The sequence below is a fragment of the Myotis myotis genome, unplaced genomic scaffold (genome assembly GCF_014108235.1).
Source record: "Myotis myotis isolate mMyoMyo1 unplaced genomic scaffold, mMyoMyo1.p scaffold_m19_p_4, whole genome shotgun sequence".
Taxonomy (NCBI): domain Eukaryota; kingdom Metazoa; phylum Chordata; class Mammalia; order Chiroptera; family Vespertilionidae; genus Myotis; species Myotis myotis.
The window spans coordinates 7,927,154-7,944,579 of NW_023416346.1; positions in this window are offsets into that span (position 1 = coordinate 7,927,154).

Sequence of the window (17,426 nt, forward strand, 5' to 3'; positions counted from 1 at the left end):
CAATTCAGCCTCCATACTACTGCCAGGGCAAACTTCTTCATGTACAAATCAGATAGCATTCCTCTCTTGATTAAAACATTTTGATAGTCTCCAAAGCTCTCTAAACTCTTCTGCAGGAATACTAGACTTTTCACAGCCTGACCCCTGCCAATCAATCTCTCCTCCTGCCCCACCTATCTAACTGTACTCTAGTCATCTTTAATAACTTGCAGTTCCCAAAAGTGTGTGATCTCCTTTTCTCCCATTCTTTTGCTCATGTTATCCCTCTGCTTGGAATATTATATTGATCCTCCTGTGCCAGATAAACTCCTATACATATTGCTGTTACCTCTTTGTGAAGCTTTCCTTAACCCTGCAGGACTAGCTTGGGGCTGTCTTTCTGTGTTCCAACAGTTACATCTATTCTGACATTTTTCTCCTCTATATGAATATTTCCTTTTTTAGTTGTCTGCCTTCCGTACTGAATTGCATATTCCTTGAGATCAGAATACACAGATTTATACCCAATGCCCAGCATATACTAAGTGGACTCAATACATTTATTAACTAAATGAGTTGTAGCAATGATGAAATGTATAAAGAGGTAATTGTAATTATTCAGGGGAGAGGTAATGAGAACCAGATTTATAGTGGTGGCAAGGAGAACGCAAAGAGGGAACAGGTTTAAGATACTTTTGAGAGGCAGATTCAATAGGATGTGGGGACCAATATAAAGGCTAGATGAGAAAGAGGAGTCAAGGATGACTGGGTTTCTTGGAAGCGGACGTGGTATTGGTAATAATAGAAGGGAATACATGGAGGAGAACTGGCTTGGTAAAGTAAATAAATGTTGTTAGGACAAGAGTAGCAGGTGACAATAGAAATCCAGGAGAGATGTCAGCTGGCAATTAGAAATACTAACTGGGGCTTAAGATAAGCTAAAGAGACCAAAATCACTCAGAGACGATAGCAGATACTTGTTGGCAATGCAGTAGCCAAAAAATAGTCTGCAGAAAGAAAAGAGAGTTGAGAAGAGAATCATAAGAAAAACTTGCTTTGAGTGGGCCAGAGGAAAAAAATGGAGCCTTGAGAAGCAAAGGGGTAGCTGTCAGAGAGGTAATAAGAGAACTTGACATGTGATGGTTCATGGAAGCCTGGAAGGGGGGGGGGGAGTTTCCAATAGTAAGAAATCAACAACATTAAAGGATTGTGAAAGAGAAGGAAGGGCAGAGATTTAGACTATGTGGAGGTTGTTGAAACACCTGAGATAGTAGTACAAGTTGAATGACAGTGCACAATTATGAATTATGAAGCCAGAAGTTTGATGGTAAAAGAAGAGAAACAGATAGAAATAGAAACTAGACCATCAACTTACACCATACACAAGAATAAACTCAAAATGGATAAAAGGCTGAAATGTAAGTTGTCAAACCGTAAAAATCTTAGAAGAAACCATAGGAAGCAAAATCTCAGACATCTCTCATAGCAATATGTTTGCTGATACATCTCCTAGGACAAAGGAAACTTAGGAGAAAATAAACAAATGGTACTACATCAAAATAAAAAGCTTCTGCTCAGCAAAAGAATTATCCCAAGAAACTAAAAATACCAATCATAAAGGATATATGCACCCCTATGTTCATAGCAGCACAATTTATCATAGCTAAGATTTGGAAACAGCCTAAGTGCCCATCAGCAGATGAGGGGATTAAAAAACTGTGGTTCATCTACACAATGGAATACTACGCTGCTGTAAAAAGGAAGGATCTCCTACCATTTGCAACAGCATGGATGGAGCTGGAGAGCATCATGTTAAGCAAAATAAGTCAGTCAGAGAAAGATAAATATCACATGATCTCACTCATTTGTGGATTATAATGGACAACATAAACTGATGAACAAAAACAGATCCAGAGACAGAGAAGCATCAATCAGACCGTCAAACCTCAGAGGGCAGGTAGGAGAGGGCGGGGATAAAGGAGAGAGATCAACCAAAGGACTTGTATGCATGCATATAGGCCTAACCAATGGACACAGACATGGGGGGGGGGGGTGAGGGCATGAGTAGGAGGGTGGGGGAGGCAATGGGGGGATAAAGACACATATGTAATATCTTAATCAATAAAGAAAAAGAAAAGAGGAGAAACCAAGATGGCGGCATAGGTTAACGCTGGAGATTGCTGCCTCGAACAACCACTTCAGAGATATAACTAAAGGACAGAACGGACATCATCCAGAACCACAGGAAGGCTGGCTGAGTGGAAATTCTACAACTAGGAGGAAAGAGAATATCATACCCAGACTCAGAGGAGGCGCAGTGCTGAAGTGAAATACTCAGGTGCGGAGTGCGCGTGCGGAGCGGGCTGGCGGCGGAGGGCGCGGTTGTTGTTTTCAATCGGGAGGGAGTTTCAGACTCTGAGCTCCAGATCCTGGCGAGTCTCTGGGGACCCAGACTCAAACGGGAGAAGCGGGACTGTCTGGCTTCGGTCGGAACTCGAAGGCAGCTTTCTCTCCGAGGTTTGCAGCGGTTGCTGGGACTCTGAGAGGCAGAGCCCCTAGGGACGGAACTGAGAGCCGCCATAACTGCTTGCTCCGGCCCGCCCTGTAGATCCCCAGGGACCCGCCCCGCCCAAGCCCTGCACAGAGCCATTTGCCGGATAGCCTCAGGCAAATGCTAGATTAGCACCGCCCTAGAGATCCAGCAGAGAAGCTCTCCCACTGCAGACACAGCTGACTCTCATAGCCAGTTAGCCTGGAGGTCAAATCACCCCTGGTATTACCAACAACAATCAAGGCTTAACTACAAGACTGCGCACAAAGACCACTAGGGGGTGCACCAAGAAAAGATATAAAAATGCGGAGACAAAGAAACAGGACGCAAATGTCAGAAATGGAAGATATAGAGCTCAAAACCACACTTTTAAGGTCTCTCAAGAACTGTCTAGAAGCTGCCGATAAACTTAGTAAGGCCCTCGAAAAGACTGGTGAGACTGCCGATAAATGTAGTGAGATCCTCAAGAAATCTAATGAGACCCTCGATGTTGTGATAAAGAACCAACTAGAAATTAAGCATACACTGACTGAAATAAAGAATATTATACAGACACCCAACAGCAGACCAGAGGAGCGCAAGAATCAAGTCAAAGATTCGAAACGCAAAGAAGCAAAAAACACCCACCCAGAAAAGCAAAATGAAAAAAGAATCCGAAAATATGAAGATAGTGTAAGGAGCCTCTGGGACAGCTTCAAGCGTACCAACATCAGAATTATAGGGGTGCCAGAAGATGAGAGAGACCAAGATATTGAAAACCTATTTGAAGAAATAATGACAGAAAACTTCCCCCACCTGGTGAAAGAAATAGACTTACAGGTCCAGGAAGCGCAGAGAACCCCAAACAAAAGGAATCCAAAGAGGACCACACCAAGACACATCATAATTAAAATGCAAGAGCAAAAGATAAAGAGAGAATCTTAAAAGCAGCAAGAGAAAGAAACCCAGTTACCTACAAGGGAATACCCATACGACTGTCAGCTGATTTCTCAACAGAAACTTTGCAGGCCAGGAGGGAGTGGCAAGAAATAGTCAAAGTGATGAATACCAAGAACCTACAACCAAGATTACTTTATCCAGCAAAGCTATCATTCAGAACTGAAGGTCAGATAAAGAGCTTCATAGATAAGGAAAAGCTAAAGGAGTTCATCACCATCAAACCAGTATTATATGAAATGCTGAAAGGTATCCTTTAAGAAGAGGAAGAAGAACAAAAAGGTAAAGATACAAATTATGAACAACAAATATGCATCTATCAAGAAGTGAATCTAAGAATCAAGTGAATAAATAATCTGGTGATCATAATAGAATCAGGGACATAGAAAGGGAATGGACTGACTATTCTTGGGGGGGAAGGGGTGTGGGAGATGCGGGAAGAGACTGGACAAAAATTGTGCACGTATGGATGAGGACAGTGGGTGGGGAGTGAGGGCGGAGGGTGGGGCGGGAACTGGGAGGAGGGGAGTTATGGGGGGAAAAAAAAGAGGAACAAATGTAATAATCTGAACAATAAAGATTTAATTAAAAAAAAAAGAAACCATAAACAAAATGAAAAGGGAGCCCACTATATGGGAGAACATATTTGCCAGTGATATATCTGATAAGGGGTTAATATCCAAAATATATAAGGACCTCATACAACTTGAAAAAAGGAAGACAAGCAATACGATTAAAAACTGGTTGACAGGGGAGATATCAAGATGGCGGCTGGCGGGACAGTGGTGAGTGAGAGGGTGTGAGTGAGTAAGGGAGTGAAAGGGGCATGTGTGCACATGTTTGGTGTGTGCATATGTGAGTGAGGGACAGTTAGATCTTGCAAGAGACTCGGGGGCTGGCAGACCAGGCTCTCCTGGATAGGGAGCCCCTGCCACCACTGTGGGCACTTCCTGGGCTGCGGGGCTCAGGCATGGAGCCCACGCCACCTTGAAGGGGAGAGCAGCCTCTATAGGAACTCAGCCTCACCACCACCTGGCCTTGGACACTGCCCAGGACTCTGCAGCCACTCTGGCCAAAGTCATGCTGCCTCGCCTGCAGACCCCAGGACATCTGCCTCCCAGCTGCCGACTCCTGGTCCCCTCAGGCATGCAGCTCTAGCAGCAGAAACCACAAATTGCCCTCCCTGGCTGCCAGCTTCTGGGCATCACAGTTATGCTGTTCCAGCAGAAGGCCCCATGAGCCCACCTCCCTGGCAGACTGCTTCTGGGCCCTTCTGTGAGCCACTGCTGGGTGTGTGCCTCTCCAACCAAGGGTACACGGCCCCAGCAGCAGAGCCTATGACTTCCCCCTCCCCTGTTGCTGGCTTCTGAACACCCCAGCTTCTGGACACTGAGGTCGCGCTGCTCCAGCAGCAGATCCCATGACTACTGCTTCCTTGGCCACTGGTCCTGGGCCCTGCAGTGAGTTGCTGAATGTGTGCCTCTCCAGCCAAAGGCACATAGCTTCAGCTGTAGAACTAGTGGCTACCACTTACCTGGCCTCTGGACCTTGGGCCACTTGGTGAGTTGCTAAGTGCATGCCTCTCAGCCAACATCACATGGCTCTAGTAGCAGACCCCACAACTTCCCCCTCCTGGGTTGCTGGCTTCTGGACATCTCTGTGAGCTGCTGAGGGCTCGCTTCTCTGGCCAAGGTCATGCTGTTTCAGCCACAGACTCCAAGATTCCTGCATCCCCAGCCACTGTCTCCTGGGCACCCACCCTTGTGATATGCAGAGTGAAGCCACCCTGACCAGAGTCCCGCTGCCTCATTCACAGACTCCTGGACACCTACCCCCACTGTCACAGGTTCTGGGATCCTCACAGTGATTTGCAGAGTGACACTACCCCAGCAAAAGTCATGCCACACCAGCCAGAGTCACACTACCTCAGCCTCAGGCCCTGAGACACCCTCCTCCCAGGCCATGGACTCTAGGATCTCACAGGGAGCACATGCCAGTAAGACTTCAGGCAACCCTTGCCACAAGAACCGGAACCACGAGCACATCCACAACAGCTTGCACGATGAAGCCAGGTGTGAGTCACATTGTCAGACAATCTGTGATGAGACTTCATCCACAAAGGAGAAACCAAGATTCAAGACCCAACTATATCAGGAGAACCCAAATAGTTCAAGTAGGGGGCTCCATTAGAACACCAAGCTCAGGAGATCTGAGAGACAGCACCACTGGGTCCCACAAATCACCAACTACATAGGATCACCCCCAAAAGAACCTGGGTAGCATAGCAGTTGGATCTAAGACATAGAAACAATTACAGGAGGAGATGGAAGATGGCGGCGGTATAGGCAGACGCATCCCAGGTCGTGTCCCGGAGCAAATGGAGTGAGCAGCTGAAACTAGTAACATCCACCCCCAATTGGCGAAATTGCTCAGCTGGTGAGACGGTTTGCAGCCGGGAAGAGCAGAACTCCCCTGGAAAGGTAAAAAAAAAAAAAAAAACAGGGATTTGGGCAGGAAAGTTTGCCAGACCTCTGAGCCCAGAGAGTCGGAGGGAGACCGCGTGGCAGACAGCCGCGTCCCTTGGGACAGGCACAGCCCCTGACAGGGGAAAGGAGAACCGCGGGATTCCTGGCGCCGCCGGGGGAATTGAGAGCTGGGTTCTGTGATCACGGAGGACTGAGTCTAAAGGGGGCAGCCTGAAGAGCTGACCAGACCATGTAGTCCCGGTAAGAGAAGAAGCTTACAGAAACCAAGCCTTTCCTGTTTCTGCGGCCGGCGTTTGTTTGTTTGTTTTCACTGAATCCTGTTCGTGGGACATTTCAGATACAGACACTCACCTGTGCTGAAGAGAGGGAGAGTGTGTGGAGGAGTGGAATCTGGGGAGAGACTGAGGAGAGAAGGGGGGCCGGGAGAGGTGGCAGCGAATTGAGTGCTGAGACACCCCTGAGCCCAGGACTGGGGCAGCCATTCTCTCTGGAGAGTGAGACTCCTCCCCCCAGCCCCCAGGCAAGGAGCACAGCCACACCCAGATTCCACCCTGTATGAGATCAAGGATTAAAATAACCTGATCAGTCCCTGGGAGTTAACAGGGTCTGGCCTATAGAGGGATTTTCAATCCCAGCAACAACACAGCGCCGGTAACTAACTATTACGCAGCCAGCTCTGGGCAGTGAACTTCCACTGGACAGAGAGGCCCTATAGCCTCAGAGGCCAACCCCAGAACACTGCCACCCAGAGGCTGACCCACAAACTGACTCTTTGCTAAACACAAAATAAGGCAGTCTGGGAAACAAATGCGGCTTGCTTTAAAATAAGGACTGTGGTTTACAACACAGAGGAACAGTGTATCGCAGAGAAACTCAACACTCTCCTGAATACCTGGCAGGTCTAAGGCGAGCCACACTGAAGAATAGAAGAACCAAAGGACCTTCACTACTGCAATTTTTTTTTCTTTTTTCACCTTTTAACTAAGAAACCAATTTTTTTATTTTTTTATTTTTTTCTTTTCTTCTTTTTTTTTCTTTTTTTTTCTTCTTTTTTCCATCACCTGATTTAACCCTTTTAATTACTACCTTCTTATTTTTAACCAGTATTATTACTGCTACCATTTTACCATTTTTTTTAAAGTGCCATTTTATTTTCTCTTTATTTTATTTTGGGATTAGTGTTCTCCATTCTATTTTCATTTTTATATTATTGGTTGTTTCTAGTTTGCATTCATCTCCAGGGAGCTGTTGCTGGAATTTGTTGGGATTAATGGCTGTTCTATAGGAGTTTTCTCCTCATATAAATAGTCGCTAACCCTCTTCCACTTCATTCTCTCTTTTCGCTCTTTTTTTCTTTTCTTTTCTTTTCTCGCTTTCATTTTCCCCCCTCCTTTTTCCCAATTTCATTTTTGCACTCCTTTTTTTGGTCCCTACTTTTCTTTTCTTTTTTCTCTTTTATCTTTTTCTCTTCCTTCTTCCTTATCCCCTAATTCTCTTAATTCAGGTGGTCACCTTTATTTGGGGTTATTAATATCGTGAATATATTTGTGTATAGTGCCTGGTACGTGGTGCCTTGTTGTGTTGTATTTTGTGCCTTTAAATCAACGCAGCAGATCCAAGCAACAGCAACCTCCTGAGCACCACACCATCTGCTGAGGAACAGCAGCTGTACGTGAAACCTCGCCCCACCAGCCAGAAGAGCCACCACAGCTGTGAACAGCACCCACCAGAGGAGCTGCTCCCAACTGAAGAGCAGCTGCTACCGCAACCGCCCGAAGAGCAACCACAGACCAAGGAGTCACTGCCACCAAGGGAGCAACCACTGAATGACTCAACGTCTAGGTATGTCAGTGAGATCAAACATGGGTAGACAAAGAAACCCCCAAAGGAAAGAGAAGGAGGACTCTCCAGAAAAGCAGCTAAGTAATACAGAGGCATGCAACATGACAGAACAAGAATTCAGAATAAGGGTCCTAGAGTGCATAAACCGGATGGAGGAAAAAATCAAAAACCTCTGCAAGAAGCAAGAAGAAACAGATGAAAAAATCGATAACATATGGAAGAAGCTAGAAGAAACAGATGAAAAAATCAACAACTTAAGTAAGACCCAAGAAGAAATGAAGAGTGATATAGCTGCAATGAAAAACTCCATTGAAAGTATCAACAGTAGACTAGGAGAAGCGGAGGACCGAATTAGTGAATTAGAAGACAAGGAAGCAAAACACACCCAAAATGTACTGCAATTGGAGAAAAAAATTAAAAGACAGGAAGAGAGCCTAAGGGAGCTTTGGGACAACATGAAACGAAACAACATACGAATAATAGGGGTACCAGAACAACAGAAGGATGAACAAGGATTAGAAAACCTATTAGAAGAAATAATATCAGAAAACTTCCCTGAGGTGGGGAAGAAAAAAGTCACACAAGCCCAGAGAGTCCCAAACAAGGTGAACCCGAAAAGACCCACACCAAGACACATCATAATTACCATGGCAAATGTTCAGGACAAAGAGAGAATCTTACAGGCTACAAGAGAGAGACGGAAAGTTACATACAAGGGATCTCCCATTAGATTGTCAAATGATTTCTCAACAGAAACACATCAGGCCAGAAAAGAATGGACAGAAATTTACAAAGTGATGCAAAGCAAAGGACTGAATCCAAGAATACTCTATCCAGCAAGGCTATCATTCAAACTTGAAGGGGAAATAAGAAGCTTCATAGACAAAAAAAGGCTAAGGGAGTTTATCACCACCAAGCCAGCAATGCAAGGAATGCTAAAGGGACTGGTATAAAAATAAGAAATAAAAAGCTCAGAAAGAAAACAGCCACACAAAAACAGAAATGCCTACAAACAAGTACCTTTCAATAATAACTTTAAACGTAAACGGACTAAATGCTCCAAACAATAGACATCGAGTGGCTGAATGGATAAAAAAACATGACCCATACATCTGCTGTCTACGAGAAACCCACCTCATTATAAGCGACTCACACAGACTGAAATTGAAAGGATGGAAAAATATCTTTCAGGCAAATGGAAAGGAAAAGAAAGCTGGGGTAGCAATACTTATATCGGACAAAATAGACCTCAAAGTGAAGGCCATAACAAGAGATAAGGAAGGCCACTTCATAATACTAAAGGGATCAATACAACAAGAAGATATAACCCTGGTAAACATATATGCACCCAATGCAGGAGCACCCAAATTCATAAAAAAACTCCTGGAAGATATCAAAGGAGAGATCGACAACAATACAATCATACTAGGGGACTTTAATACACCACTGACAACACTGGATAAGCCCTCTAGACAAACAATCAGCAAAGAAACAGCAATCCTAAATGACTCACTAGATCAGATGAACTTAATAGACATCTTCAGAACACTTCACCCCAAAGCCAGGGAATATACATTCTACTCAAATGCTCATAAGACATATTCAAAAATAGACCATATATTGGGTCACAAGCAAAGTATCCCCAAATTCAAGAAGATTGAAATCATAAAAAGCGTCTTCGCAGACCACGATGGCATAATATTAGAAATAAACTACAATAAAAACAACCCAAAATACTCAAACACCTGGAAGCTGAATAGCATGCTATTAAATATTGATTGGGTTACCAATGAAATCAAAGAAGAAATTCAAAACATCCTGGAAACTAATGACAATGAAAACACAACAATCCAAAACCTATGGGACACAATGAAAGCAGTCCTGAGAGGGAAGTTTATAGCTCTACAGGCCTATCTCAAAAAACAAGAAAAAATGGTAGTAAATCATCTAACTCTACAACTCAAAGAATTAGAAAGAGAGCAACAAGAAAACCCCAGAGTGAGCAGAAGGAAGGAGATAATAGAGATTAGAGCAGAAATAAATGACATAGAGACCAAAAATACAATACAGAAAATCGATGAAACCAAGAGCTGGTTCTTTGAAAGGATAAACAAGATTGACAAACCTCTAGCCAGACTCACCAAGAAGCAAAGAGAGAGGACCCAAATAAACAAAATCAGAAACGATAGAGGCGAAATAACAACAGACCCCACAGAAATACAAATGATTGTTAAAAAATACTATGGACAGCTCTACTCCAACAAACTACACAACCTGGAGGAAATGGACAAATTCCTAGAAAAATACAACATTCCAAAACTCAATCAGGAAGAATCTAAAAATCTCAACAGGCCAATAACTATGGAAGAAATTGAAGCAGTCATCAAAAAGCTTCCAGCAAACAAAAGCCCAGGACCAGACGGCTTCACAGGGGAGTTTTACCAAACATTCAAGGAAGAACTAAAACCTATCCTCCTCAGACTACTACAAAAAATTCAAGAGGAAGGAACCCTTCCAAGCTCATTCTATGAAGCCAGCATCACCCTAATACCAAAACCAGGTAAAGACAACACAATGAAAGAGAATTACAGGCCAATATCCCTCATGAACATAGATGCCAAAATCCTCAACAAATCTTAGCAAATCGGATCCAGCAGTACATCAGAAAGATCATACACCATGACCAAGTAGGATTTATCCCAGGGATGCAAGGATGGTACAATATCCGCAAATCAATAAACGTGATACATCACATAAACAAATTGAAAGAAAAAAACCACATGGTCATATCAATTGATGCAGAAAAAGCATTTGACAAAATTCAACACCCATTTTTGATAAAAGCTCTCAGCAAGGTGGGAGTAGAAGGATCATACCTCAACATAATAAAAGCCATATATGACAGGCCCACAGCCAACATCATACTCAATGGACAGAAACTAACACCATTTGCCCTAGGAACAGGAACAAGACAGGGATGCCCCCTCTCACCACTCCTGTTCAACATAGTACTGGAAGTGTTAGCCATTGCATTTCGGAAAGAAAAAGAAATAAAAGGCATCCAAATTGGAAAAGAGGAAGTAAAACTGTCCTTATTTGCAGACGACATGATATTATACATACAAAACCCTAGAGACTCCATCAAAAAGCTACTAGACTTAATACATGAATTTGGCAATGTAGCAGGATACAAAATTAACCCCAAGAAATCTGAGGCATTTCTATACACCAATAGTGAACTTTCAGGAAGAGAGATTCTAAACACAATCCCGTTTACCATCGCACCAAAAAAATTAAGCTACCTAGGAATAAACGTAACTAAAGAGGTAAAAGACCTCTACTCAGAAAACTACAGGACGTTGAAAAAAGATATAGAGGAAGACATAAACAGATGGAAGAACATACCGTGTTCATGGATTGGTAGAATCAACATCATTAAAATGTCCATACTACCCAAAGCAATCTATAAATTCAACGCACTTCCCATTAAAATACCAACGGCATACTTCAGAGATCTAGAACGAACTCTCCAAAAAATTCATCTGGAATAAAAAAAGACCCCGAATAGCTGCAGCAATCCTGAAAAAGACCAAAGTATGTGGGATCTCAATACCAGATATCAAGTTGTATTACAAAGCCACTGTTCTCAAAACTGCCTGGTACTGGCACAAGAATAGGCATATAGATCAATGGAATAGAATAGAGAGCCCAGAAATCGGCCCGAACCAATATGCTCAATTAATATTTGACAAAGGAGGCAAGAACATACAATGGAGCCAAGATAGTCTCTTCAATAAATGGTGTTGGGAAAATTGGACAGATATATGCAAGAAAATGAAACTAGACCACCAACTTACACCATACACAAAAATAAACTCAAAATGGATAAAGGGCTTAAATGTACGACAGGAAACCATAAAAATTCTAGAAGAATCCAAAGGCAACAAAATCTCAGACATATGCCGAAACAATTTCTTCACTGATACAGCTCCTAGGGCACTTGAAACTAAAGAGAAAATGAACAAATGGGACTACATCAAAATAAAAAGCTTCTGCACAGCAAAAGAAACCATCAACAAAACAACGAGAAAACCCACTGTGTGGGAAAACATATTTGCCAATGTCATATCTGATAAGGGCCTAATCTCCAAAATTTATAGGGAACTCATACAACTTAACAAAAGGAAGATAAACAATCCAATTAAAACATGGGCAAAGGACCTAAATAGACACCTTTCAAAAGAGGACATTCAGAAAGCCAAGAGACATATGAAAACATGCTCAAAGTCACTAATCATCTGAGAGATGCAAATCAAAACAACAATGAGGTACCATCTCACACCTGTCAGACTGGCTATCATCAACAAATCAACAAACGACAAGTGCTGGAGAGGATGTGGAGAAAAAGGAACACTTGTGCACTGCTGGTGGGAATGCAGACTGGTGCAGCCACTATGGAAGACAGTATGGAGTTTCCTTAAAAAACTGAAAATGGAACTCCCATTTGACCCTGTGATCCCACTCCTAGGAATATATCCCAAGAAACCAGAAACACCAATCAGAAAGGATATATGCACCCCTATGTTCATAGCAGCACAATTCACCATAGCTAAGATCTGGAAACAGCCTAAGTGCCCATCAGTAGATGAATGGATCAGAAAACTGTGGTACATCTACACGATGGAATACTATGCTGCTCTAAAAAGGAACTCTTACCATTTGCAACGTCATGGATGGAACTGGAGAGCATTATGCTAAGTGAAATAAGCCAGTCAATGAAGGAAAAATACCACATGATCTCACTCATTCATGGATAATAGAGACCATTATAAACTTTTGAACAATAATAGATCCAGAGGCAGAGCTGCCTCAAACAGATTGTCAAACTGCAGCAGGAAGGCCGGGGAGGGTTGGGGGGCAGGAGGTAGGGGGGTAAGAGATCAACTAAAGGACTTGTATGCATGCATATAAGCATAACCAGTGGACATGAGACATTGGGGGATAGGGGAGGCTAGGGGACTGTCTAGGGCGGGGGGATAAAATGGACACATATGTAATACCCTTTGTAATACTTTAAGCAATAAATTAAAAAAAAAAAGAAACAATTACAATGGGACAAAAACATCACCAAAGGAAAGAAAAAGAGAAATTACCAGAAAAGGAATTAAATGAAATGGAGGCAAATAATTTGTCAGAGAAAGAATTCATAGTAATGGTTATAAGGATGCTCAAATATCTGGATGACAAATACACACAACTCAATGAGAAGTATAAGGAACTGAATGAGAATTTCACGAACATGAAAAATAATCAAGAGGAAATGAAGAATGACATAGCTGCAATAAAGAACACATGGCTAGCCAGTTTGACTTAGTGGATAGAATGTTGGCCTGCAGACTAAAGGGTTCCAGGTTCAATTCCGGCCAAGGGCACATGCCCTGGTTGCAGGTTCGATCCCCACGCAGTAGGGGGCATGCAGGAGGCAGCCAATCAATGATTCTCTCTCATCATTGATGTTGCTATCTCTTTATCTCTCTCCCTTCCTCTCTGAAATCAAGAACACAATGGAAGGCTTCAACAGTAGATTAGAAGAAGCTAAGGACTAAATCAGTGAGTTAGAAGACAAAGTAGAAAAAACACCCAAGCTCAGCAGCAACTGGAAAAAATAATTTTAAAACAGGAGGAGAGTCTAAGGGAGCTATGGGACAACCAGAAATGAAACAATATCTGCATAATTGGGATGCAAGAAGGAGAGGAAGCTGAGCAAGGCTTAGAAAACCTGTTTGAAGAAATAATGACAGAAATCTTACCAGACTTGGGGAAGAAAAGTCACACAAATCCAAAAAGCACAGAGATTCCCAAGCAAGATGAACCCCAGAAGACCTTCAGCAAGACATATGATTAAATTGGCAAACATAAAAGATAAAGAAAGAATCTTAAAGGCTGCCAGAGAGAGACAGACAGTTACCTACAAGGGATCTCCCATTAGACTATCAACTGATTTCTCAACAGAAACACATCAGGCCGGAAGGGAATGGAATGAAGTATACAAAGTGATGCAAAGCAAGGGACTGAACCCAAGAATACTCTATCCAGCAAGGCTATCATTCAAAATTAAAGATGAAATCAGGAGCTCCACAGACCAAAAAAAAAAAGGCTAAGGGAATTTATTATCATGAAGCCAGCAATGCAAGAAATGCTAAAGGGACTACTGTAAATTAGAAGAAATAGAAAGGATAACAGGCATAAAGAACAAAGATGGCAATAAACAAGTACCTATCAATAGTAACCTTAAATGTAAATGGTTTAAATGCTCCTATCAAAAGACATAGGGTAGCTGAATGGATAAGAAAACATGACCCATATATATGCTGTCTACAAGAGACACCTCAGAACAAAGGACTCACACAGACTGAAAGTGAAGGGATAGAAAAAAAATTTTTCAGGCAAATGGAAATGAAAAAGAAAAAACTGGGATAGCAATATTTATATCTGACAAAATAGACCTCAGAGTGAAGGCCATAACAAGAGATAATTAAGGCCACTACATAATACTAAAGGGATTGATACAACAAGAGGATATAACGCTGGTAAACATATACTAATATGCACCCAATACAGGAGCATCCAAATACTTAATAAAAACTTCTGGAAGATATCAAGGCAGAGATCGACAGTAATACAACCATAGTAGGGGATGCTAATACCCCACTGACATCACTGGATAAGTCTTCTAGACATAAAATCAACAAGGAAACAGAAATCCTAAATGACTCACTAGATCAGATGGAACTAACTGACCTCTTCAGAGCATTTCACCCCAAAGCTACAGAATATGCATTCTTCTCAAGTGCACATGGGACATTTTCAAAGATAGACCACATCTTAGGACATAGACTAAGTCTCTACAAATTCAGGAAGACTGAAATCATATCAAGCATCTTCTCAGATCACAATGGCATAAAATGAGAAATTAACTACAATAAAAACAATCATAAACAATCAAACATATGGAAGCTAAAAGGTATGCTATTAAAAAACAAATGGGTTACCAAAAAAATCAAAGAAATAAAAAGCACACTGGAAACAAATGACAATGAAAGCACAACCCAAAATCTATGGCAGGCAGTAAATGCAATCTGAGAGGAAAGTTCAGAGCACTACAAGCTTATTTAAAAAATAATAATAATAACTGTATTAAGTTGTCAAACCCTACAACTTAATGAATTAGAAAGAGAGCAACAAGAAAAGCCCAGAGTAAGTAGAAGGAAGGAAATAATAAAGCTCAGAGCAGAAATAAATGACATAGAGACAAAAAAAATACAAAAGATCAATAAAACTAAGAGCTGGTTCTTTGAAAGGATAAACAAGATTGATGAACTTCTTGCCAGACTCACCAAGAAACAAAGAGGGAGGACCCAAATAAACAAAATTAAAAACGAAAGAGGTAAAGTAACAACTAACCCCACAGAGATATAAAGGATCATAAAAAAATACAATGAACACTCTACTCCAATAAACTGGACAACCTTGACCAAATGGACTTATTCCTAGAAAAATACAATCTTCCAAAACCCAATCAGCAAGAATTAGAAAACCTGAACAGATCAATAACTACTGATGAAATAGAAGCAGTAATAAAAAACACTCCCAGAAAACAAAAGTCCTGGACCGGACAGCTTCACAGAGGTGTTTTGCGAAACATTCAAAGAAGAACTAACACCTATCCTCCACAAACTATTCCAAAGAATTCAGATAGAAAGAACACTCCCAAGCTCTTTCTATGAGGCCACCATTACTCTAATCCCAAAACCAGATATATACACTAAAATAAAGAGAATTACAGGCCAATATCCCTGATGAACATAGATGCTAAAATTCTCAACAAATTTCTAGCAACTCAGATCCAGCAATACATTAGAAAGATCATACACCATAACCAAGTAGGATTTATTCCAGGGATTCAAGGCTGGTACAATATCTGCAAATCAATAAATGCTGCACCACATAAACCAACTGAAAGATTAAAAACTACATGATCATATCAATAGATGCAGAAAAAGCATTCAACAAAATCCAACACCCTTTCCTGATAAAAACTCTCAACAAAGTGGAAATAGAGGGATCATACCTCAACATAATAAAAGCCTTATATGACAAACCTACAGCCAACATCATACTCAATGGACAAAAGCTAAAATCATTTTCCATAATAACATGAACAACACAGGGATTCCCACTTTCACCACTCTGGTTTGACATAGTACTAGAAGTGCTAGCCATTGCGATCAGACAAGAAGAAGAAATAAAAGGCATCCAAATTGGAAAGGAGGGAGTAAAACTATCACTATTCACAGATTACATAATATTATACATAGAAAACCCTAAAGACTCCATCAGAAAACTACTAGATTTAATAAATGAATTTGGCAATGTAGCAGGATATAAAATAAATACCCAGAAATCTATGGCATTTTTATACACCAATAATGAACTCTCAGAAGGAAAACCAAACAAACAAACCCATTTACCATTGCAACAAAAAAAAATTGAGATACTTAGGAATAAACTTAACCAAGGAGGTAAAAGACCTGTATTTGAAAAACTACAAGACATTGAAAAAAGAGGAAGATACATGCAAGTGGAAGAATATAACATGTTCATGGATTGGTAGAATCAACATCATTAAAATATCTATACTACCCAAACCAATCTACAGATTCAATGAAATCCCTATTAAAATACCAACAGCATATTGCACAGAGCTAGAACAAATTCTCCAAAAATTTATATGGAATCAACAAAGACCTTGAATAGCTGCAGCAATCTTGAAAAAGAAAAACAAAGTTGGAGGAATCACAATACCAGATTTCAAGTTATACTGCAAAGCCACTGTACTCAAAACAGCCTGGTACTGGCACAAGAACAGGCATATAGACCAATGGAACAGAACAGAGAACCCAGAAATCGACCCAAGTCATTATGCTCATTTACTAGTAATATTTGACAAAGAAGGTAAGAGCATACAATGGAGTCAAGACAATCTCTTCGATAAATGGTATTGGGAAAATTGGACAGATACATTCAAAAAACTGAAATTAGGCCACCAACTTATACCATACACAAAAATAAACTCAAAATGTATAAAAGACTTAAAGGTAAGACATGAAACCATAAAAATCTTAGAAGAAACCATAGACAGCAAAATCTCAGTCATCTCTCATAGCAACATGTTTATGAATACATCTCCTAGGACAATGGAAATTAAGGAGAAAATAAACAAATGGGACTACATCAAAATAAAGAGCTTCTGCACAGCAAAAGAAACCTTCAATAAAATAATAAGAGTGCCCACTCCATGGGAGAAAATATTTTCCAATGATACATCAATAAAGGATTAACCTCCAAAATCTACAGGGAACTCAGACAACTTAACACATTGTTTGCGGGTAGTTTTTATCGCGCGCTAACAGGTGGCGCGGGCCATTTTTGCTAATTTTTTGCACAAATGGCAACGTTCAGTAAAATTACGATAACTTTAGTTTACGTATTTATACGTTACCCGCATTCTACCGCTAGTCTATAAAAAACGTATTAATACGTGTCCTGCGCTCTACTACACTGGTAGAATG